This window comes from Mustela erminea, chromosome 17, assembly GCF_009829155.1.
Source record: "Mustela erminea isolate mMusErm1 chromosome 17, mMusErm1.Pri, whole genome shotgun sequence".
NCBI classification, from domain to species: Eukaryota; Metazoa; Chordata; class Mammalia; order Carnivora; family Mustelidae; genus Mustela; species Mustela erminea.
Genome location: NC_045630.1, coordinates 2,225,208 through 2,249,607, shown reverse-complemented (window position 1 = coordinate 2,249,607; position 24,400 = coordinate 2,225,208). Strand labels below are relative to the sequence as shown.

Below are 24,400 nucleotides of genomic sequence, written 5' to 3'. Positions count from 1 at the left end.
TCATAGGTTTCCAGGAATACATCCATTTCTTCTAGGTCGCTTAATTTATTGGTGTATACCTGTTGATAATAATTTCTGATTATTGTTTCTATTTCCTTGGTGTTAGTTGTAATCTCTCCTCTTTCATTCACAATTTTATTAATTTGTGTCCTTTCTCTTTTCTTTTGGATTATTTTGGTTCATGGTTTATCAATATTATTAATTCAAAGAACCAGCTGCTAGTTTTGTTGATGTGTTCTACTGTATCTCTAGTTTCTAACTCATTGATCTCTGCTCTAATCTTAATCATTTCCCTTCTTGTGCATGGGGTTGGCTTAAATTGTTGTTGATCCTTCTGTTCTTTAAGGTGTAAAGAGAGCTTGTTTATTCAGGATTTTTCAATTTTTTTTTGAGTAAGGCTTGGATGGTTATATATTTGCCCCTTAGGACTGCCTTTGCCAATAGGTTTTGGTCCGATGTGTCTTCATTCTCATTGGTTTCCATGAATTGTTTAAGTTCGTCTTTGATTTCCTGGTTGATCCAAACATTTCTTGAGCAGGATGGTCTTTAGCTTCCAAGTATTTGAATTCCTTCCAAAGTTTTTCTTGTGACTGAGCTCCAGTTTCAGAGCACTGTGGTCTGAAAATATGCAGGGAATAATCTCAATCTTTTGATATCAGTTGAGACCCGATTTGTGACCCCGTATGTGTTCTATTCTGGAGAAAGTTTCATGTGGGCTTGAGAAGAATGAATATTCTGTTGTTTTAGGGTGGAATGTTCTGTATATTTCTATGAGGTCCATCTGGTCCAATGTGTCACTCAAAGCTCTTGTTTCTTTGTTGATTTTCTGCTTAGATGATCTGTTTATTGCTAAGAGTTGCCTGTTAGCATCCCCTACAATTAACATACTCTTTTCAATATGACTCTTTATTTTGATTAACAGTTGGCATATGTGGTTGGCTGCTCTCATGTTGGGGGCATAAATATTTATAATTTTTACAATTGTTATATCTTCTTGGCGGATAGACCCTTTAAGAATGATGTAGTGTCCTTCTGTATCTCTGACTACATTCTTTAGCTTAAAATATAAGTTATATGATGTGAGAATTGCTACCCTAGCTTTCTTTGAGGCCCATTGGCATGAAGGATGGTTCTCCATCCCTTCACTTTCAGTCTGGATGTATCTTTAGGTTCAAAATGTATCTCTTGTAAACAGCTTATGGATGAGTCCTGTCTTTTTATCCAGTCTGCAACCCTGTGTCATTTTATGGAGTATTTATGCCATTAAGATTGAGAGTGATTATTGAAAGATAATTCTTTTTTTAAAATATTTTATTTATTTATTTTACAGAGAGAGATCACAAGCAGGCAGAGAGGCAGGCAGAGAGAGAGGAGGAAGCAGGCTCCTTACTGAGCAGAGAGCCCAATGCGGGGCTTGATCCCAGGACTCTGAGATCATGACCTGAGCCGAAGGCAGAGGCTTAACCCACTGAGCCACCCAGGTGCCCCGAAAGATAATTCTTATTGCCATCATTTTGCCTGTGAAGTCCTTGTTTCTATAGAATGTCTCTGTAAATTTCTGTTCTGTATCTCTCTTGGGGGTCTTTCTTCTTTTATAGAACCCCCCTTACTATTTCTTGTAGTGCTGGCTTGGTGGTCACATAATGTTTTAGACTTTGCTGGTCTTGGAATCTCTTTATCTCTCCATCCATTCTGAACATCAGCCTTTCCTGATAAAGTATTCTTGGCTGCATGTTCTTCTCATTTAATGCCCTGAATATGTCTTGCTAGCCCTTTCTGGCTTGCCAGGTTTCTGTGGACATGTCTGACATTATACTGATGGTCCTTCCTCTGTACCTAAGGAATCTCTGCCCCCAGGTGCCCTTAAGGCATCTTCTCTAAATTTACAATTCATGAATTTCTCAGTTACTTATTTGGAGGTCTTTCTACCCTCATTGATCTTGGGGGGTATCCTCTCTGCCTAGAGGACATGAACACCTGTCCCATTCCCTAGATTAGGGAAACTCTTATTTAGGGTTTGTTCAACTGTATCTTCTAGTCCTCTTTCTCTCTCTCCACCCCTTCAGGGATCCCAATAATTCTGACATTGGAATGTTTCATGGTGTCATTTATTTCCTTAATTCTGTTTTCATGGATCCTAAGCTATTTCTTCCAGGCCTCCTTCTTTTCTATCAGTTTGTCTTTTAGATCACTAATTTGATTTTCTGCCTTATTTGCCCTAGCTGTTAGATTATTTAGATTAGAATGGATCTCATTGATAGCATTTTTAAGTTCTGCTAGATCAGCTCTCATTTTCATCCTTAGAGATTCTATGTTGCCACTCATGGTCTTCTCCAACCTAGCCATTGTCTGGATAACTGTTACCCTGAATTTTATTCCTGACATATTGTTTATGTCCATATCCAACAGTTCTGTGGCAAAGGTCACAGTCTCTGAATTTTTACTCTGTTGGGTGTTCCTCCTTCTAGTCATTTTGGTGAGAGGTGGTTGAGGGGATGCGTAGCTGAATATATCAACCACAATCCAAGCAAGATGCACCCTGGAAAGTATCAGAGCAATCAGAAGTCACCACCAAAAAGAAAGAAAAAAGAAAAAAAGAGAGAGAAAAAGAGAAAAAAAAAAGAAAAAAACCAGCCAAAATGAGCCCCAAAAGTAAGATTTACAAAGTACAAAAACAGAACGAACAAACAAAAAGACTGACAAAAGAAAAAGAAAAAAAGAAAACCCCAGACAAATGAATCCCAAGAATAAGATTTTTAAAGTATAAAAACAAAACAAACACACAGAAACACTGACAAAAGAATAAGATGCAAAAGCAGTTATAAACCCTCTTTGTGGGTATGGAAGATTGTTTCAGTTCTTCCCAGGTGTATCTTGTTATCTTTTGTAAAGGACTCAACTTTCCAGAGATACAGGGAAATTAAAACTAATATGTGTGTGTGTATGTGTGTATATATATATATATATATATATGTATATATATACATATATATATATATGTATATATGTAGTACTGAATAGGGGAAAAGGACACCTCGAAGCTTATATCTATCTATCTATCTATCTATCTATCTATCTATGTATATATATTTTTTTTTAAGAAAAAGAAACAAAGTGGTGATGCAACATGGGGCTTAAGTGGGTAGAAGAAGAACCAATGAAACAAGATGGAATTGGGAGGGAGACAAACCATAAGTGACTCTTAATCTCACAAAACAAACTGAGGGTTGCTGGGGGGAGGGGGGTTGGGAGAAGGGGGTGGGATTATGGACATTGGGGAGGGTATGTGCTTTGGTGAGTGCTGTGAAGTGTGTAAACCTGGTGATTCACAGACCTGTACCCCTGGGGATAAAAATATATGTTTATAAAAAATTAAAAATTAAAAAAAAGCATATGTTTAAAAAAAGTCCAAGTTAAAAAGTTACTATGGAATATGTTGTATTAAACTTCTAGTTGAAATTGTAAGTAGGTAAAAAAAAAACACAAAAATCATGAGAATGAACTTAAAAAAGACTGGAAATGGATGAAAGACCTCAATGTGAGACAGGAATCCATCAAAATCCTTGAGGAGTACACAGGTAGCAACCTCTTTGACCTCGGCCACAGCAACTTCTTCCTAGAAACATCACAAAGGCAAGGGAATCAAGGGCAAAATGAACTATTGGGACATCATCAAGATCAAAAACTTTTGCACAGCAAAGGAAACAGTCAATTAAAAAAACAAAAGACAGCTGACAGAATGGGAGAAGATATTCACAAATGACATACCTGATAAAGGGCTAGTATCCAAAATCTATAAAGAACTTATCAAACTCAACACCCAAAGAACAAATAATCCAATCAGGAAATGGGCAGAGAACATGAACAGACATTTCTGCAAAGAAAACATCCAAATGGCCAACAGACACATGAAAAAGTGCTCCACATCATTCGGCATCAGGGAAATACAAATCAAAACCACAGTGAGATACCACCTCACACCACCCAGAATGGCTAAAATTAATCAGACAGGAAACGACAGGTGTTGGCAAGGATACAGAGAAGGGGGAGCCCTCTTACACTGTTGGTGGGAGGATATGTGCTATGGTGAATTCAGACTGTATCCCTGAAACAACTAATACATTGTATGTTAATTAAAAATATGTATCTACAGCACAAAGATAAAATGGCAAAAAAAATGCAAATTTGGTGGCCCAACACAGGTCCATTAAACCCAAAACTGTGAGTATAGGACCTAGAAGTCTGCATTTTACTAATTGCCTTGGGTATTTCCATGCACAGTGAATTTTGAGAACCATAGAGTAAAATTTAATAAAATTTCCAATCTTCACTTAGAAGAAAAAAATACAATGACTGTTGCACAAACAGTTCAAAAAAAGAGGAGGGGACACTTAGAAGCTGGTTTTATGTAGCTAGTATTACCCGGATACTAAAACCAAAGAAAACAACAACTAAAATAACGGAAACCCACAGACCAATAAGAAAATAGATGCAAAATTCCTTAGCAAAAATTGGCAAAGTAAATCCAGCACTAGATAAAAAGGACAATACACCATGACAAATTGGATTTAACACAGAATACAAGAATACAACGTTTCTTTAACATTTGAAAAATACTCAATATAACTCACCACATCAACAAATTAAAGAAGAAAAGTACTATGATTGTTTCAGTAGATGCAGAAAAGGCATTTCACATACTCATGACAAAAAAAAAAAAACTTTCACCAACATAATTACAGAAGAAAACATCTGCAACCTTATAAAAGACATCTACAAAAAACTCACAATTACTCGTATACCTAATAGTGAAATAGTGAATGCCTTTTCCCTACGATTGGAATAAGGCAAATACCTTCACTCTAATCACTTCTATTGAACCTTATACCAGATGTAGCTTGTATAATAAGATAAAATTTAAAAAGTCATTAAAATAGAAAAAGGGAAAATTGTCTGTATTTTCAAATGACACGATTGTGTGCATAAAAAACTCCTAAGGTCCTAAAGTATCTATAAGAAAACTACTAGAGTGAATAAGTTATTTTAATTATTTTGTGATACAAAGTCAATATGCAAAAATGAACAGCATTTCTATATGGTAGCAATGAAAAACTAAGAAAAATATTTTAAACATCTCCACTTAAAATAGCATCAAAAACATTAAAATGTTAGGGATAAATTTAAAGAAAGGTATGTAAACCATCTCTTCTAAAAAGTATAAAACATTGCCTAAAAAAATTAAAGGACACTTAAACGAAAAGATACTAAATACAGGGAAACTGTCAATTCCCCTTACCATCACCATGTCGGTGTAGCCTCAGTGCAATTCCAATAAAAACCCCAGAAGGCTTTTTATATATAGACTGATAAGCTGATTAACATGTATATGAAAATCCAAGGACATTGGAATTGTCAAAACAATCTTTAAGACGAAGAACAAAACTGGAGAACTCATACTACTCAGTTTCAAAACATTCTTTGCCACCAACAGGGCAAGAGTTCCTTTTCCTCCACATTCTCACCAACACTCACTGTTTCTTGTGTTTTTTATTTTAGCTGCTCTGACAAGTGTGAGGTGGTATCTCATTGTGGTTTTGATCTGCATATCCCTGATGATGAGTAATGTAAGCAGTTTTTCATGTGTCTGTTGACCATCTGGATTCTTCTTTGGAGAAATGTCTGTTCATTTCTCCTCCCCATTTTTTAATAGGATTATTATTTGAGGGGGGTATTGGGCTGTGCATATTCTTTATGTATTTTGGATACTAACCCTTTATCAAATATGTCCTTTGCAAATATCTTCTCCATTTCAGCAGGTTGCCTTTCAGGTTTTTTGACTGTTTCCTTTGCTGTGCAGAAGTTTTTTTTTATTTTGATGTAGTCTCAATAGAATATTTTTGCTCTTATTTCCTTTGCCCCAGGAGACATGCCAGCAACATTACTGCCTGTGCTCTGTTCTAGGATTTTTTTTTTTAAGAATTTATTTATTTACTTGACAGAGAGAAATCACAAGTAGATGGAGAGGCAGGCAGAGAGAGAGAGAGAGAGGGAAGCAGGCTCCCTGCTGAGCAGAGAGCCCGATACGGGACTCGATCCCAGGACCCTGAGATCATGACCTGAGCCAAAGGCAGCAGCTTAACCCACTGAGCCACCCAGGCACCCTGTTCTAGGATTTTTATGGTTTCAGTTCTTGCATTTAGGAAATAGGCATTTATGCTGAGCACTTAGTGTTGTATGAAATTGTTGAATCACTGTATTGTACACCTGACACTAATATAACACCGTATGTTAACTATACTGGAATTAAAACAAAATAGAAATTTAAAATAATATATATATTTCAATTTCTTAATGTATCTGTAGATAAACAATTTACTACTAAAATGAAATGGATGATCATAAGTTCTATTACAATTTGTTTTACTAGGTGTAGCCACTGAGAAATAGCTTTCATGGTATGGGAATGAAAGTTTTATTACACTTTTATTACACTATGTCTGTATATTTATTTATACTTATTATTTATGTCAAAAATCATATGTTCTACTATCAAAAATTATTTTAATTAGATATCAGCTAATATTCTTATTATATCTTCCCTCTATTTTGTTGAAAACAAAGAAAAGGGAATTTTATTTGCACATGCAGCTGTTACCCAGAAGCAACGAGTTACCCAATATCACATTAATGTTTCAAATCGTCCCATTGATTGAAGCCATAGAAATCTTTTTACCCCTCAGAAAACTGAATCATAATATCCTAAATAGGATATCTAGCCTGGAATGTGAAAAAAGACAACTGCATAAAGGAAGATAGAAAAGGTGCTTTGTCAGGCAGATCAGTTTCGAAAACAAGTGTATAACAAAGTCAAAGATCTGGACATCTATTCCTTTTATTTTTTTCAGACATTTTTCCCTCAAGAAAGTATTTACATACCATCCAGGGTTTATGTATTCTAGCTTGAAGAGTATGATAAAAGGTGATAAGGCTTAGACTCCAGATCAAACTTGAAATAGTAATAACAAAAGCTTGCATTTGCATAGGAAATTTTAGTTTATAAAACATGTTTATATTCATTATTTCAATTTATTCTTTCAGCAATCATGTGAGACAAGTAAGACAAAAATGCAGAACAAAAAGCCCTTAAGATATGGCTTTAGATATTCTCTGAAAAATGTCTTAGCAGGGGTACCTGGGTGGCTCATATGGTTAATGCCTGCCTTCGGCTCAGGTCATGATCCTGAGGTCCTGGGATTGAGACAGGTGTCAGGCTTCCTGTTCAGTGGGGAGTCTGCTTCTCCATATGACCCTTCCCCTTCCCCAGCTCATGCTTGCTCTTTCTATATTTGTCTCAAATGGATAGATAAAATCTTTAAAAAAAATTTTTTTTATGTTTGGCAACAGTGCTTAAAAGATTTGTCCCTTTTATTCTGTCTCCTCTATATTTAGATACTGCTATCCAATGACCTTCACATAAACAGACTTTGGAAGAAATATGTATAGTGACATTTTTTTAAGATTTTATTTATTTATTTGACAGATAGAGATCACAAGTAGGCAGAGAGGCAGGCAGAGAGAGAGGAGGAAGCAGGCCATCACTGAGCAGAGAGCTGAATGTGGGGCTCGAACCCAGAACCCTGAGATCATGACCTGAGCTGAAGGCAGAGGCTTAACCCACTGAGCCACCCAGGTGCCCCTGTATAATACTTCCACATTGCAGTTCTATTTAGGCCTAAACTACATACATATATAAAAACATTCATCCACCGTGCTTCTGGGTGGCTCAGTCAGTTAAACATCTGCTTGCACCTAAGGTCATGATCTCAGGGTCCTGGGATCAAGCCCCATATCAAGCTCTCTGTTCAGCTTGGAGTCTGCTTCTCCCTGTCACTCTCCCTCTGTGTGCTTTCTCAAATAAATAAATAAAATCTTTTTTAAAAGATATCCATCCACAAGTAAAGCTAACATAATAGAAATATAGATCTCAAGATTAATTTCATCAGGTACACTTACCTCAGAATTTTCCTACTCTAGGCAGCTTTACTCACTTCTTACTATAAGTAAAGTAAAAAGTTATCCAATATGTAAATTTGAGGATGAATATCAGTCTACATGGTAAACCTAATTTTTTTCAATAAAGTTCCCTGCCTATCATGTATGTTTATTATTACCTGTATCATGATATTCTTAACAAAGTCTTAATTTGAATATGTCATCATCTACAGTACTTCCACAAGGAGGGAGTTGTGATAAGAATATGATGGATATCTACACTCACAATTTTAAGTCCCCGAAGAAAAATGAAATGATTCAGTAATCATTTCCTTCAATCTACTCTGTACTGAAATACTAGTTAGAAATGGTAAGTGTTAGGAGCATTGATAGCATTATATAAAAGCACATGTTAAAGTATAATCTATGAAATAAACGTGCACTAGACTGGCATTGATTTAATTTTTATGATTTTGTGTAAGACTATATGGCCTAGATCATCACATGCAATTTAACTCTTCAGCACCATGGCCAGCATCTACTTTGCCTATGAGCTTTTGCACAAGCTAGCAATGAATATCATAAGGTATCATTTATTTTCGGAGGTTAATGCATCCTTAGGTCAACCAATCAGCTATCCATTTAATTCCTCAATTTCCTCTACTGTCATTGAGACTCTGGCTTGGATGATCAGCAGCATTCTATGGTTATAGTAATATATAAAATTCATTTTGTTAATGCAATTAGCATAAACAAAAAAAAACAAGACTAATGCAGCTCTGTAGCTCAAAAAGAAATACTTATTCTACATATATAACCTGATTTTACTGTCCATCATATGCTGGTTCACTAATTTACTAACTTTATTACCACAAGCCTCCACTGAGGCAAACTACTGTAGATTTCTAGGAACTGAAATGGGCTAAGAAGAAAAAAAACAAGTGAAGAGACAATCTTTTATCTCAAAGAATTCATGCCCTATGTGTGATATAGGCAAGGATACAGCAAGCTATAACATTGTAATAACTCCTATAATCTACATAAAATTGCTGGGAGAGAATTAGTAATTCACTTTATTTTGAGAATCAATAACTATTTTCCCAGGAGAAGTGGCACTGAAAGATGAGTCTGAATTTTGAAAAGAGATAAGCAAGAGAAGAGAAATCCAGAGAAAGCAAACTACTGAGCTAAGCTGTAGAATAGTGAAAATATACAGTGGTTGGTGTTTTAGAAACAGTCTTATAAGACTTGAAAAGAGAATATATGGTGGGTAGACTGAGAATGTAATGAGAAGCCAGATTGGAAAAGTCTTCAAATAGCATGCTAATGTGCACAAATCCAATAACTACGCTGGGAGTTTAGTTTACAAAGCTGGGGCAGAAATCTGTGTGGTGATTAACCAGTATCCTAAAGAGTAAACATTGAACAGATCAAGAAATCAAAAAGTCAAATTCCTGTTAGACACACCAGGAAAATTTTAGTTAGCTCAATTAGAAGGAACTTTCGATTATTTTTAGCCAGAATTTCTCCAAATTGTATTTAGTCATATGGGAAGTTTGGTCATGTGGGAAGAACTCACAGTGAATTGATTTGTGAAGCTCCAAAGTTCCTTAAAGGTAGCAACAAAAATCAACTAGAGGTAGTGGCTTTCTTAACATAATTTAACGAGAACTAGAACGTCTCATGCCCACCAGATAGATTTCTCCTATTCAGGTGTCTTGGTTCCTAAAATGACAAAATTCATTCTTTTGTTATATTCCTCATGAACAACTTAGTGTTAACTGCTGTAAGACACATTCTCTCAATTCTTTCAATGGACAAAGCCTGCTGGAAAAGACAAGGAAGACAATGAAGTCCAATGAAGTCAATGGACTATACACTGAAAGTTAGGAAAGGAGATTACAGCAGAAGAATACCAGAGACAAACATCATATTCTGCCTAGTGTCAGCCCTGAAAATATACTTGTTATATAAAATATATTAAGCAGCAAATTTCAATAAAGTTAATAAACATTTACTGAGTACCTACTGTGTGTCAGGAACACTGGAATAAATCAGTAAAGCGTGAATCCTTTCTTTGAAGAGTTTATACTCAATTGGGAAAAATAGATGGTAAAAAGATAATTTCAATTTAATATGGAATGTGCTCAGATAAAGACAAAAACAGGTTTCTGTGGATACTTACTTTAACCCTGTCAGGAGGCATGGGCAATTGTTCATGGGAGAAGCAATAGTAAAACTGGTTCTTTTTTTTTTTAACATATAATTATTTGCCCCAGGGGTACAAGTCTGTGAATCATCAGGCTTATACAATTGACAACACTTACCATAGCACATACCCTCCCCAATGTCCATCACCCAATCACCTATCCTTCCTCCCTGACCCCTCAGCAACCCTCAGTTTGTTTCATGAGATTAAGCGTCTTCTATGGTTTTTCTCCCTCCCCACTCCCATCTTGTTTCATTTTTCCCCCCTTCTCCGCATGAACCCCTGCCCTGTTTGTCAGGCTCCTCATATCAGAGAGATCATATGATAATTGTCTTCCTCTGATTGACTACTTTTGCTTAGCATAAAACCCTCTAGTTCCATCCACGTCGTTGTAAATGGCAAGATTTCATTTCTTTTGATGGCTGCATAGTATCTCATTGTATATATATACATATACCACATCTTCTTTATCCATTTATCTGTTGATGGACATCTAGGTTCTTTCCTTAGTTTGCCTATTGTGGACATTGCTTCTATAAACATTTGGGTGCGCGTGCCCCTTCAGATCACTACATTTGTATCTTTAGGGTAAATACCCAGAAGTACAATTGCTGGGTCATAGGGTAGCTCTATTTTTAACTTTTTCAGGAACCTCCATGCTGTTTTCCAGAGTGTCTGCACCAGCTTGCATTTCCACCAACAGTGCAGGAGGGTTCCCCCTTTCTCCGCATCCTCGCCAACACCTGTCGTTTCCTGACTGTTTAATTTTAGCCATTCTGACTGGTGTGAGGTGGTATCTTTTGATTTGTATTTCCCTGATGCCGAGTAATGTTGAACACCTTTTCATGTGTCTTTTGGCCATTTGGATGTCTTCTTTGCAGAAATGTCTGTTCATGTCTTCTGCTCATTTCTTTTTTTTTTTTAATTTATTTATTTTCAGCATAACAGTATCATTATTTTTTCACCACACCCAGTGCTCCATGCCCATTTCTTGATTGGATTCTTTGTTCTTTGGGCAATGAGTTTGATAAGTTCTTTACTGATATTTTTTATACTAGCCCTTTATCTGGTATGTCATTTGCAAATATCTTCTCCCATTCTGTTGGTTGTCTTTTGGTTTTCTTGACTGTTTCTTTTGCTATGCAGAAGCTTTTGATGTAAAACTGGTTCTTAAAGAGTGGTTCTTTAAAAGAATGAGAGTGGGAAGAATATTCTAAACAGAGAAAACAGCATAAGCAAATTCAGACCTGTAAAAAAAAACCCTTCATATAAAGAACAATACACAGGATGTTTGTTTTTTTGTTTTTGTTTTCAATTTTCTGTATTATAAATTCCTAGATAGGTAGTTTGAATGCAGGAGATCCTGAAATAGTAAACCTCAGATTACTCTTTTTTTTGCCAATAATACATGTTTTGTTATGATGATCCTTACATTTGGAGTTGCAAATTTGTTAGTCAACACTTCTACTGACTCAAACTAAACACTACACTTATTGCAAGTTTTGCATTTAATGGATAAATGATCTTTAAAAATGGGGAGGAGAAAAATCAAACAAAAAGGAGTCAATTGCATTGATTCTCATTGAGGAGAATAAAAAGTTGAATTCAGTTTTTAATAACTTATTTTAGTATACATTTACTGAACACCTCTGATATGTTAGGCACCAATCTCAGAGCTAGAAAAACAATGAAAATAAATTAGTATGATGGCTTGAAAAACATATAGTCTACCCAAAGAGGCAGTCACAGGTGCTTGGGACAAGGCACAAAATCAAATTAAAAAATCAGTTAATTTTGAGAAATTGAAGGATTAGGAAACTTTTCATAGTGATGACATTAAAACAGAGTCTAAAGTGAGTTCATCAGTTGAACAAATACAGGAGGAAGAGGAAATTCATGGAAGTTTAAAGTGTTATTTTTATTTGGGCATTTCCCAAGTAATGTGAGATAGCTAGAGATCACTCACACAGGGTTATATATGATATGCTGAGTTTAGTTCTTCTGTAGGTAATGGAAACTCATCAGTAGTTCCTAAAGAAGGATGTAATAAGTCTGTGTTTAGAAAGAAAGGTTTATCTGCAAATACATTAGTTAGAGGTGAGAGAACCATTTAAAAGGCAGTTCTATTTGCTGAAGTTGGTTGCATTTCACTATTACACAATGATTCTTTTGCCTTCAGGACTTTGCATTTTCTATTCCCTTTGTACTGTCTGTGCTTGCATCACCTCTAGGGTGAGTTCAGCCTAACACTTTCCTCGGTGGTGAAAATTCATTGCACACTAGACTATAAAACCAACGGGGGGGGGGGTGCTGGGCCAACCTCATTCACCCTCAATTCCTATAGCCTGACACATAAAAATTCTCAATAAATGCTTGTTGAGTGTATGAATGAAATCAGAAGTCTAGAGAGAGAATCGTCATGATTTGGTGATCAATTACCTGTATTACCTGTGAGAGATATGAAAATAGAAGGAATCAAAAGTGATTCTGTTAATTGAGAAAAATAATTCAGATGAGAGAATTCTTAAAGAAGAAATGAATGTTTTGCTTGAGGCATGATGACAACTAGGAATAAAGCAGAAAGAAGGCGAGAACGAAGAGAAACTTAGGGGTAAATTAAAGGAAGTGTGTGTAATAACAGATGGCAGCATCCAGGAAAATTTTTTTTCAAAGGATTCACAATTTAGGAACCAGGATGGATTGAATGATTAACCCGAAGTGTTAGAGGCTGGCCTGCACAACAATTTTACCTTGAACTGAATTTTTTCAGTTCACCATGGTGAGAATTTTTAATGCTCACCATAAAGAATTTGTGTTTCTTTAGGAAAAGAGTCTGAGACACAAAGTCTAATGAATCTGGAAGGGACAGGGTGGAACTTACTAAAAAAGGAGTCCCAAACTCCAAATGGAACAAAACTAGTCTCTATAATCATGATGTGTAATTGTAAATGGCCTGTCCATATTCAGCTAGAATTCTGGGATTTTCATGATGGAATGTGAAGCTAGACTGACAATATGAACAAGATGATTTCCTCTGTAATATTCTTTAAAATTCTATTTTAAAGAGAAAGAGAATCTGACTATTTAATCCTATGTGTAATATCAATGGAAAGAACTATTTACAAAAATGTGAAGTCTTTCTAATAGACAATATCCAACACTAAAAGCCAGAAAAGTTAACTCCAAAATCTCAGATGACATAAATTTGCTTCTTATTCTGCTATCTAAATAAATACACAGAATAAAATTGTTTACTTAAAATTTAAATTTTGAACTCTTAACAATTTCAGCCTTTTGGTAGGCTTTGGAAAGAAATTCTGAGCAGTCTTATCCTGCTTTTCAAATATAAAGTAATTGTTCTAGTCACTTGGTTGTGTCCCCATAGAATTCATATGTCGAAGCCCCAGCCCCCAATACATATTTAGAGATGGGGCCTCTAGGAAAGTGGTTAGGTTAAGTGAGGCCATGGATCATAGGCCCTGATCTGGTGAGATTGGTCTCCTTAGAAGAACAGATGCTGGAGGAACTTTCCAGAATGCTCGGTGTGTCAGCAACGTGCTCTTGCCCGCTTCCCCACACCAGCCTTGGCCTGGCTGTAGAGAATGGTGAAAGAAATGACTTACTATGATGTTTTGGTGATCAAACTCAATGCCCCACAGGAAGAACTGAAAAAGGCCTACAGGAAACCAGCCTTGAAGCACCATCCTGATAAGAATCCAAATGAAGGAGAGAAGTTTAAACAGATTTTCCAAGCTTATGAAGTGCTCTCTGATGCAAAGAAAAAGGAATCATATGACAAAGGAGGAGAACAGGCAATTAAAGAAAGTAGATCCGGTGGTGGTTTTGGCTCCCCCATGGACATCTTTGATATGTTTTTTGGAGGAGAAACATCAGCTCTTAGTCACCTTAGAAGATTTATATAATGGCACAACAAGAAAACTAGCTCTGTAAAAGAATGTGATATGCAATAATTGTGAAAGCCAAGGTGGTAAGAAAGGAACAGGTGAATGTTGTCCCGATTGCTGAGGTACTGGAATGCAAGTAAGACTTCATCAGATGGGACTTGGAATGGTTCAACAAATTCAGTCTCTGTTCATGGAGTGCCAGGGCCATGGGGAATGGATCAGTCCTAAAGATAGATGTAAAACTGCAGTGGAAGGAAGACAGTTCGATAGAAGAAGATTCTAGAAGTTCCTATTGACAAAAGCATGAAAGATGAACAGGAGATAAAATTCCATGGTGAAGGAGACCAAGAACCAGGACTGGAACCAGGAGATATTATCATTATTTTAGGTCAGAAGGACCACACTGTTTTCACTCAGCAAGGAAAAGACTTCTTCATGTGTGCGGACATACAGCTAGTTGAAGCACTGTGTGGCTTTCAAAGGCCAATATCTGCTCTTGACAATGGAACCATTATCATCACCTCTCACACAGGTCAAATTATCAAGCATGGAAGTATCAAGTGTGTGCTAAGTGAAGGCATGCCAATTTATCGTAGACCATATAAGAAGAATTGCCTCATCATCAAATTTAAGGTAAACTTTCCTGAGAATGGCTCTCTCTCTCCTGATGAACTCTCTCTGCTGGAAAAGAAATCCTACCTGAGAGGAAGGATCTAGAAGAGACTGATGAAATGGACCAGGTAGAACTGATAGACTATGATCCAAATCAGGAAGGAAGGCACCATTACAATGGGGAAGCCTATGAGGGTGAGGAACATCATCCTGTGGTGATGTTCAGTGTCAGACCTCTTCATGGGGCCAGTGAATAACACTGCTGGCATTTTACATGCAGTAGTGAATGAGTGAAGGACTATAATCATAGCTCACCACTTGCTATTGTTTTTGTTTTGATATTCAACTATGGTAGTGTTTGAAAAATCAAATGAAGAATAAACTAAAAAAAAACAAAAAACAAACCAAAAAAAAAAACAGAACAATAACAACAAAAACCAGATGCCTGAGAAATCCCTTTCTTTCTCTCTTTTTCCACATGAATGGAAAGACCATCTGATGGTTCAGTGAAAAGTGGTTGTTTACAAGCCCGGAGGAGCCCTCATTAGGAACCAACCTTACCTAACTTTGACCTGGGATTTCTAGCCTCTAGAACTGTGAGATAAGAAATGGCTGTTTTTAAAGTCTTCCAGCGTGTGGTATTTTGTTATGGATGTCCGAGTAGCCTAACACAGCCTGTAAGTCATAGAATTAGCACATATGCTCAAGTCCTCTGTCCAGATTTCAAGCACATGAAATAGAAAAAGACAAAAAATGATAAAATGTTCAACGAAGTATAATCAAACTGAAGGAAGAGGGTAATATTGGAGATTTCATAGAAGATTGAAGGACTGGGACAACTTTGCCTGGGTAGTCAAAAGATGGTTGGGTAGGGATGGCAGAAAAAATATATAGAAAATAGCAGAAACGAGCCAGTACAACTGGGCAGAAGGCTCTTTATTTCACTGGAGAACTGGGATCTGAGTTTGGGATTAGTGCAGGAAGTAAGGTGAGTTGTGGTTAGAGATAATGGCAGAACCTAGGGCCGCTGCAGCAGGAGAAACACATCACAACTGGACTCAACTCCACCCCTGAGGCAGAAGTGGAGATTGGGTTATGCCTGGCAGGATGGAGCACATTTACTCCAAAAGCCAGGGGCAGGCTGATACCTAACTGCCCCCTAATTCAAGTAAATCCTCTGGGATAGGTGTTTTACAAGAGGGACCTCATGAAAAGAAGGGTAGTAGCCTCAAAAAGCAGTAGCCATGGTCCAGAGTCAGGGAGCTCTTTAAAAATAGGGGGAAAAGGGGGGACTAAGGAGAGGCCCAGAGTCCACAACAGGGATGGGTGCCAAAGGTTATGAAAATGTCCCCAGAATTTGTTTAGATCAGGTATGGCGAGGCCCACAGGTCAGATAACTACTATTGAAAATATAGTTTATTACCTACAGTTCTCAAGAGAAAGGGACACTCTATGACTTGCCAGGCCACATGAGGAAGCACTTGTGTCATTTAGGAGGCAGAAGGAGAAAAGGGAAAATTATGGACCAGAGCCCTTATTTGGGTTTTGAGGGAAGGAATGAGTGAGGCAGAGTAAGTACAATGGTTAGTTTAGGATTGGTTAGTCTGAATCATTTCTGTGTGGACTCTGTGCTCTAGAGGTGGCCTATTTGTCTGGTACTGGGATGATTTAGGGTAAGGAGACTACTGGGTTGGTATGTGAAATTTGAAGAAGGGTAAGATTGGATGGATGGATTCTGATTGGTGGGTTTGCATAGCTGATGTGTGCTCTTAGGCAAGATGTTTGCTGTCTCTGTGGAACTAGATAAACTTGGGATGGGCAGCCCCTACCTGGGTCCCCAAGCTGCCCTAAATGTCAAATACAGAAAATAGAAAATATGATTCATATACAAAACACTATTTAAAATATAGGATGAAAAATGAAAAATGAAACTGAAAGATAGTAGTCAAGAAGCAACATGAACTTGATAGCTGGATCTTGAGACATTTGATTTAGCCACTTGAAATCAGATATGTAGGTAGATGATAGATTAATCGATCAGTTGATAGACAGGGTTTTTTTTCCTTTGGTCTTAGAGAGGCCATAGCTTTACCAAGCTGAGTTTGGGGAGAGACAGTAAGTAGTTAAGTAAAATAGAAGTAGATTCCAATAACTGCACTTTTGGAAATTTATGAAGTCATCCAGGCCTAGGTATGTTATCTTGTATGTGACGTTTACCAAATCATGCCCTTGTGGGGTGAAACAGTGCACCTCCAAATTTACAGTCATTATATTGAGCTATCAGCTTTCTTACCTTCCAGTCTCTGGCCCAGTAACTTTCAATTCTGAAGACAGATTTACAACAGACATGATTTTAAACCATATTCCATTAACAAGCTCTGTTTCAAATGACTTTCTTCATTTAAGTAATGCCGCTTTGTACTTGATTTGTTCAAAAGCTATTTAAAATCCCTTGACTCTTAAAGGTACTGCTATGTCTTAGACCACTCTCATTTTTGGAAACATGCAAAGGAGCAGAAATATTTCATTTTTCTTTGCTGTTTGCGTCCCCAGAGCAAGCTAATTGTGCTTCTTTAAAGCAAAGTGACAATTTTTGATACAGGTTTATTTAATTAAAAAAAAAAGACTTAGACAATCAAACATGAGCATTAACAAGAAACATATGTGAGGCTCCAAGTATTCTGAAAATGAATGCAAAGCAGCGTTCACTCAACATGAGGTCAGGTTTCCTGGCCTGTTTCTGCACATGCAAAATCGGAGAGCGTGAGAGGTTGAGCGTAGGTGTGTGACCATTCGTGACTGGGAGTGATCTGGACATGTTGTGAAAGATCTGCTGCAGCTCCCAGCAGCCTCGAGAAGCAATCTTTTACATGTAGCAGGACACACTGCAGGATATTAACACTCTACCATTTCCAAGAGCCTCTGTTCACACCAGCTCCAGAGTAAACACCATGAAAGAAGGAGCCTCAAGCTGCTAAAAAGCACACAAAGCAACAAGGAAAAACAGTTCCAAATCTCATAAAAATGGAAAAGGTTTCAAGAACAACTGCCCGTTTGTTCAGAGAGTGCCCACAGAGCAGGAGGGTAAATAAAACTCAGTACCTGTTAGATTTATAGGCAAATAACCATTATCTACTATGTGTAGATGAGTGAATGATAATTTTATGCAAACCACAATAAGTAAATTCAAACAGTATGAACTAAGCCTGCACAGTAAGAGCAGGAAGTTCAAGGAAAGAAAAATAAGGAAAGAGTGTTTTCTGGGTGGTGTATCACCAACCTGGGAAATCCATTACAGAGCCAAAAACTGGAACAGGATTTTATAAAAACACTGGCTTAAAGCAGAGCCATTAGTCCCTTAAGACTTGTATTGTGACTTCATACCTTAAATAAAACTCGGCTCCCCACGATCTAATTACTGATTGGCTTTACATAGAGGATTATGGAGAATTAGTAAATTGAACTTTTTATATGGCAGAGTATATAGTATAAATTCCTTGGGAGCCTTCATAGTGCATTCATTTTTTTTTTTTTAACAAATCCGTGTCAAGTATCATCAATAGCCAAGCACCCTAACCAACAGAGCTTAGAATTTTACGGACTTGTGTCTGAGAGCTGCAGTTTTTTAATCAAAATAGTACTTTTATAACATTTTTCAAAAATGGAACATTCAACTTTGGCCAAGTTTAAACTCTCTTTGAGTACTGTAAATTTTAAATTTGAAGGTGAAATCAAGGTTTTTCAGATTCAGATTTCATTGACTCCTTATCATATGTGGATCATATGTGGTTTCCTGGGTGGTGGCAGAAGACAAGAAAAAAAGCTTTTAAGGGATTATATAAGATGCCTATAAATGGATTCATTGAAATAAAGGCTCTTTTGTTCTTCTTCTTCTTCTTCTTCTTTTTTTATTTGACAGAAAGATAGCACAAGTAGGTAGAGCGGCAGGCAGCAGAGGGAGAAGGGCAAGCAGGCTCTCCACCAAGCAGGGAGCCCAGTGCAGGGTTCCATTCCAGGACCCTGAAATCATGACCTAAGCTGAAGGCAGCGACTTAACCTACTGAACCACCCAGGCGCCCCCACCACTTTACTTCTAACAGACTATATTTTAATGAGGCATGGGTCAAAGAATCTAACATTCGCAGATTCCATTTGAAAAGCATGGGAGCATAAAAACATAAAGGCAAATTTGTTAGAGCAAGCTGAGTGTCGGCTTTGAAGAAGCTAATTTTGTTTAGATTTTTCAAAAGCTCTAGTGGGGTAGAAGCATAGCATATCAAATGAGCTTGCAGAGACTTTGGGATCAGAAATAACTGGGTTTAAATCGAGGCTATGCAGGGAACAAAGGAGAGAGAATTGGAGAAAGGGAGGCAGGGAAGAAGGGAGGAAAGAGCCCGCGTTGGGCGGCTTCTCAGCACCCGGCATTATCCAGGTGCTTCACAGACACATTTATCTTCTGCCCTAACTGCACGATCTTGGGCAAGTAAATTTAGCTCCTGGGCCTCAGATTCCTTACCTATATAAAACTCACCTCTCATAAATTCTAGGAAGATAGTCACGGCAGCATAATTTTTTTGTTTGGGGGGAGTCTTTCCAAATCACATTTAAAATATAGCATCTAGACAGCAAAAACCAAAATCCAACAAAACTAGGAAGCTTGGAGCAACACAAGCCTCAGCACACAAGCAGGTAGAGACAGTGTAAGAAGAGCCACTAGACTTGTGTGTCGTTGGCTTCTGTGTGGCGAAGAGCAGGGGGAAATAGCAAGCCATTTGATGGTGTTCAGAATAAGAGAACCGGAAAACATCCAACAGATAATATTTGAAAAGTACAAGTCAGTTTGAGAGGAGTGGCAGAAGTTGAGAAAGGCATCAGTTACTCCAGGAACATGTGAGTAAGAAGCGCATGCTGTAAGCCTGGAGGGGCTCAGTCTACCTTCCGCTCAGGTCGTGATCTCAGGGTCCTGGGATCCAGCCCGGCAATGGGCTCCCTGCTCAGCAAGGAGCCTGTTTCTCCCTCTCTCTCTCTCTGCCTCTCTCCTTGCTTTTTCTCTCTCTGTCTTTCTCTTTCTCTCAAGTAAATAAAATCTTAAAAAAGAAAAAAAGGTGACACAGTTTACTGTCTGGGAACTCTCAAACCTCACCCCACAGGGCACAGGGCTCCACACTGAGGAGAAATTATTGGGACTCGAAGGAGTTGGCAAGAAAGCAACAAGAGAGGTAAAGGAAAGAATACAGGTAAAAGTGGAGAAGTCAAACAGAGCTCGGAAATCTCAGAAAGCAAAGTGCAATATTTTTTAACATTGATGCTAACTGCAGAAGAGCAAGTTCTGTGAAGTAAGAAACACTACTACTTTCTAAACATTCAGGAAAACTAATATCAAAGATAATAAATTAAAATAAGTGTATTGAGATTGAATCCGAAGCAATCACACTAGAAAGACATGAAAAAGAGAGAGATCAAAACAGCAAGTTATTATTTCAAAAGAACCCCAACTATATTAATGGCATAAAACATGAACTAACACAAGTCAAAATGAGAAAAGTCAGAAATAAGCTGATGAAATTAAAAAAGAGAATTAGAAGTTTAAACCCCTTTACAAATGTAATCTATTGTAGAACACGAGTAATAAATGTGAGAAGTAATGTATTAATAACAGAAAATCAAAAAAAGGAAAACATCAAATTACAAGGTGAAGAAAGAGATTCAAAAGAACTCAAGAAAAAATGACAAATTTTGAAGATAGGCAAAGAAGAAATGAGTCCCTGAAAATGAAAACCCAAGAAAGAGAACAAAACAAATCTCTAAAACTATAATTAAAGATAATGTTCCAGATATTTCTTTTTTTTCCAGATATTTCTTAAAAAGAATGTGAAACTACATATTGAAAGAGCACACCATGTAACTGACTCTACCCTACAGAGTATCCAACATAAACATGTTGGAGTAAAATAATTGAACTTTGTAGAAAAGAAAAAAAAATCTTTGGCCTTTTAGGTAAAAAGACATGTGACTTCTAAAGGAAGGAAAATTAGATTAACACATTTTCACAACCCTTCATGCCAGAAGAAAATAGAGCAACATATTGAAAATATTGAAGAAAAGAAAATGTGAGCCAAGGATTGTAAATCCAGTAATACTGAACTTCTAGTAAAAAGCACAGACAACTGTTATCAACAGGCAAAGACTCAAGGAATATTGTTCCCATGAGCACTTTCTAAGAAATATACTCGACAACCAGAGTGACTAGAGAGCCATTGAACAAACACGAGTAGCATCAAGCAGCGACGGTTACTGACATCAGGAAGACATGACCACGGGTCCATATCGTTGGCAAGATGATAAACAGTGCCGTGTTCCCTGAGTAAATAGTACAACACCATTTATCATCTTGCCAAAGATAGGAACTTAGAATATCTTTCCATACCAAAAAGTAAGACGGTGCTTAAAAATGATGGGAATCTTCTGCCCATTTTTTGATATGATTGTCTGTTTTGTGTGTGTTGAGTTTGAGGAGTTCATTATAGATCCTGGATATCAACCTTTTGTCTGTACTGTCATTTGCAAATATCTTCTCCCATTCCGTGGGTTGCCTCTTTGTTTTCTTGACTGTTTCCTTGGCTATGCAGAAGCTTTTGATTTTGATGAAGTCCCAAAATTTCATCTTTGCTTTTGTTTCCTTTGCCTTTGGAGACATATCTTGAAAGAAGTTGCTGTGGCTGATATCGAAGAGGTTACTGCCTATGTTCTCCTCTAGGATTCTGATGGATTCCTGTCTCACGTTGAGGTCTTTTATCCATTTTGAGTTTATCTTTGTGTATGGTGTAAAAGAATGGTCGGGTTTCATTCTTCTACATATAGCTGCCCAGTTTTCCCAGCACCATTTATTGAAGAGACTGTCTTTTTTCCACTGTATATTTTTTCCTGTTTTGTCGAAGATTATTTGACCATAGAGTTGAGGGTCCATATCTGAGCTCTCTACTCTGTTCCACTGGTCTATGTGTCTGTTTTAAAAAAAAAAAATGATGAGAATCCATTGGAAAAAATATGGGAACCAAGTTGAAGGATTTCTCACTAGCCAAATCTGGAACAACTCAAGCAACAAAAATTGACAGTAATGGGCTGGGACGTATAGAATAAAAGTGACCCATGGAGGATTAATGAGTGCACGTGTGATGAGCACTGGGTGTTGTGGGCAAGTGTCAGATCACTACAGTGTACACCTGAAACTGATATTACACTGTATCTTACTTAAATGGACTTTAATAAAAATTTTAAAAAATTTTTAAAAATCTTTAAAAATCTTTTTTTTTCCAGTGTTCCAAGATTCATTGTTTATGCCCCACACCCAGTACTCCATGCAATGCGTGCCCTCCTTAATACCCACCACCAGGCTCACCCAACCCCCACCCTCTCCCCTCCAAAACCTTCAGTTTGTTTCTCAGAGTCTCTCATGCTTTGTCTCCCCCTCTGATTTCCCCCAATTCACTTTTCTTTTCCTTCTCCTAAGGTCCTCCGTGTTATTCCTTATGCTCCACAAGTAAATGAAACCATGTGATAATTGACTCTCTCTCCTTGACTTATTTGACTCAGCATAATCTCCACCAGTGCCATCCATGTTATACAAAAGTTGGGTATTCATCCTTTCTGATGGAGGCAAAATCTTCTTTATCCATTTGTCTGTTAAACGGCATCTTGCCTATTTCCACAGTTTGGCGACCGTGGCCATTGTTGCTATGAACATTGGGGTACATATGGCCCTTCTTTTCATAACATCTGTACCTTTGGGGTAAATACCCAGTAGTGCAATTGCAGGGTAATAGGATAGATCTATTTTTAATTTCTCAAAGAATCTCCACACTGTTCTCCAAAGTGGCTGTACCAACTTGCATTCTCACCACAGTATAAGAGGGTTCCCCTTTCTCCACATCCTCTCCAACACTTATGGTTTACTGTCTTGTTGATTTTGGCCATACTAACTGGCATAAGGTGATTATCTCAATATGGCTTTGATTTCTGTTCATGTCTTCTGCCCATTTTTTGTCATGATTACCTGTTTTTTGAGTGTTGAGTTTGAGGAGTTCTTTATCGATCTTGGATATCAACCCTTTGTCTGTGGTGTCATTTGCAAATATCTTCTCCCATTCCGTGGATTGCCTCTTTGTTTTGTGACTATTTCCTTTGCTGTGCAGAAGCTTTTGATCTTGAAGTCCCCAAAGTTCATATTCACTTTTGTTTTCTTTGCCTTTGGGGACATGTCTTGAAAGAGGTTGCTGTGGCCAATGTAGAAGAGGTTACTGCCTATGTTCTCCTCTATGATTTTGATGGATTCCTGTCTCACATTGAGGTCTTTTATCCATTTCTAGTTTATCTTTGTGTATGGTTAAGAGAATGGTTGCATTTCATTCTTCTGTACATAGCTGTCCAATTTTCCCAGTACCATTTATTGAAAAGACTATCTTTTTTCCAGTGGATATTTTTTCCTGCTTTGTCGAAGATTATTTGACCATAGGATTGTGGGTCCATATCTGGACTCTCTACTCTGTTTCACTGGTCTATGTGTCTGTTTTTGTGCCAGTAACATGCTGTCTTGGTGATGAAAGCTTCGTAGTAAAGCTTAAAATCAGGCAACATGATGCCCCCTGCTTTGTTTTTCTTTCTCAACATTTCCTTAGCAACTCGGGGTCTTTTCTGGCTCCATACAAATTTTAGAATTGTTTGTTCCAGCATTTTGAAAAATGTCAGTGGAATTTTGATCAGAATGGTATTGAAACTATAGATTGCTCTGGGTAGTACAGATATTTTAACAAAGTTTATTCTTCCAATCCAAGAGCATGGAATGGTCGTCCATCTTTTTGTGTCTTCTTCAATTTCTCTCATGGGTGTTCTGTAGTTCCTCGAGTACAGATCCTATACCTCTTTAGTTAGGTTTATTCCAAGGTATCTTATGGTTCTTGGTGTTACAGTAAATGGAATCGATTCTCTAATTTCCCTTTCTATATTTTCATTGTTAGTGTATAAGAAAGCAAAAATCTTTAAAAAAATTAAATACTCATCCCCCTTTTCTCCATATAACTACATAGAATTTTTTATACAATGAAACAAATTTAACATTTCAGCCATAAGAAACCAATAGAACAGAAACAAAATAAATGTATACTAAGGTAGAAGTAAATAAAAGACGATCACCCAATATTCTCTTCTTGACTATTGTCTCCATGAGGGAATAGTATTATTTATGAGAAAAAAAAAATGCAGAAGCCCTATTTCTATATAGTTTTCCCTCTAATGGCCTACATGCAAAAAATTAAATGCAGAACCTACTACTTTATGACAAAGTACCAGTAAGTTTCAATTTATTTGGTGATTTCTCTCCTTGTCTATATGTAGTCATTCAAAACTCGTTTACTGAGCACTTCCTACAGGCTGTTTAGTGTTTTTCTTTGCTCTAGGTAAATTGACCAGTAAAATGAAAAAGTAGAATAAGTGTTCCTTAGCTGATATTTGACTTTCCAGTTCATGTTTTTCATATTTGTTCCATTCTAATGCATAAACTCCAATGTATAGGCAACAGAATAACCTTAGAACCAATCCTGGCCCCAGATCTCAAAGTCTATAAGCAAAAGGTATTCTGGTAATCACGATAATATTTTAACAAAGTAAAATAAAACCAATCTTGCTA

General features: G+C 37.2%; 1 pseudogene; it reads left to right on the top strand.

Moving 5' to 3' along the window:
- Nucleotides 1–13,803: 13,803 nt before the first annotated feature.
- On the top strand, nt 13,804–14,971 carry LOC116576696 (annotated as a pseudogene).
- Nucleotides 14,972–24,400: the final 9,429 nt, after the last annotated feature.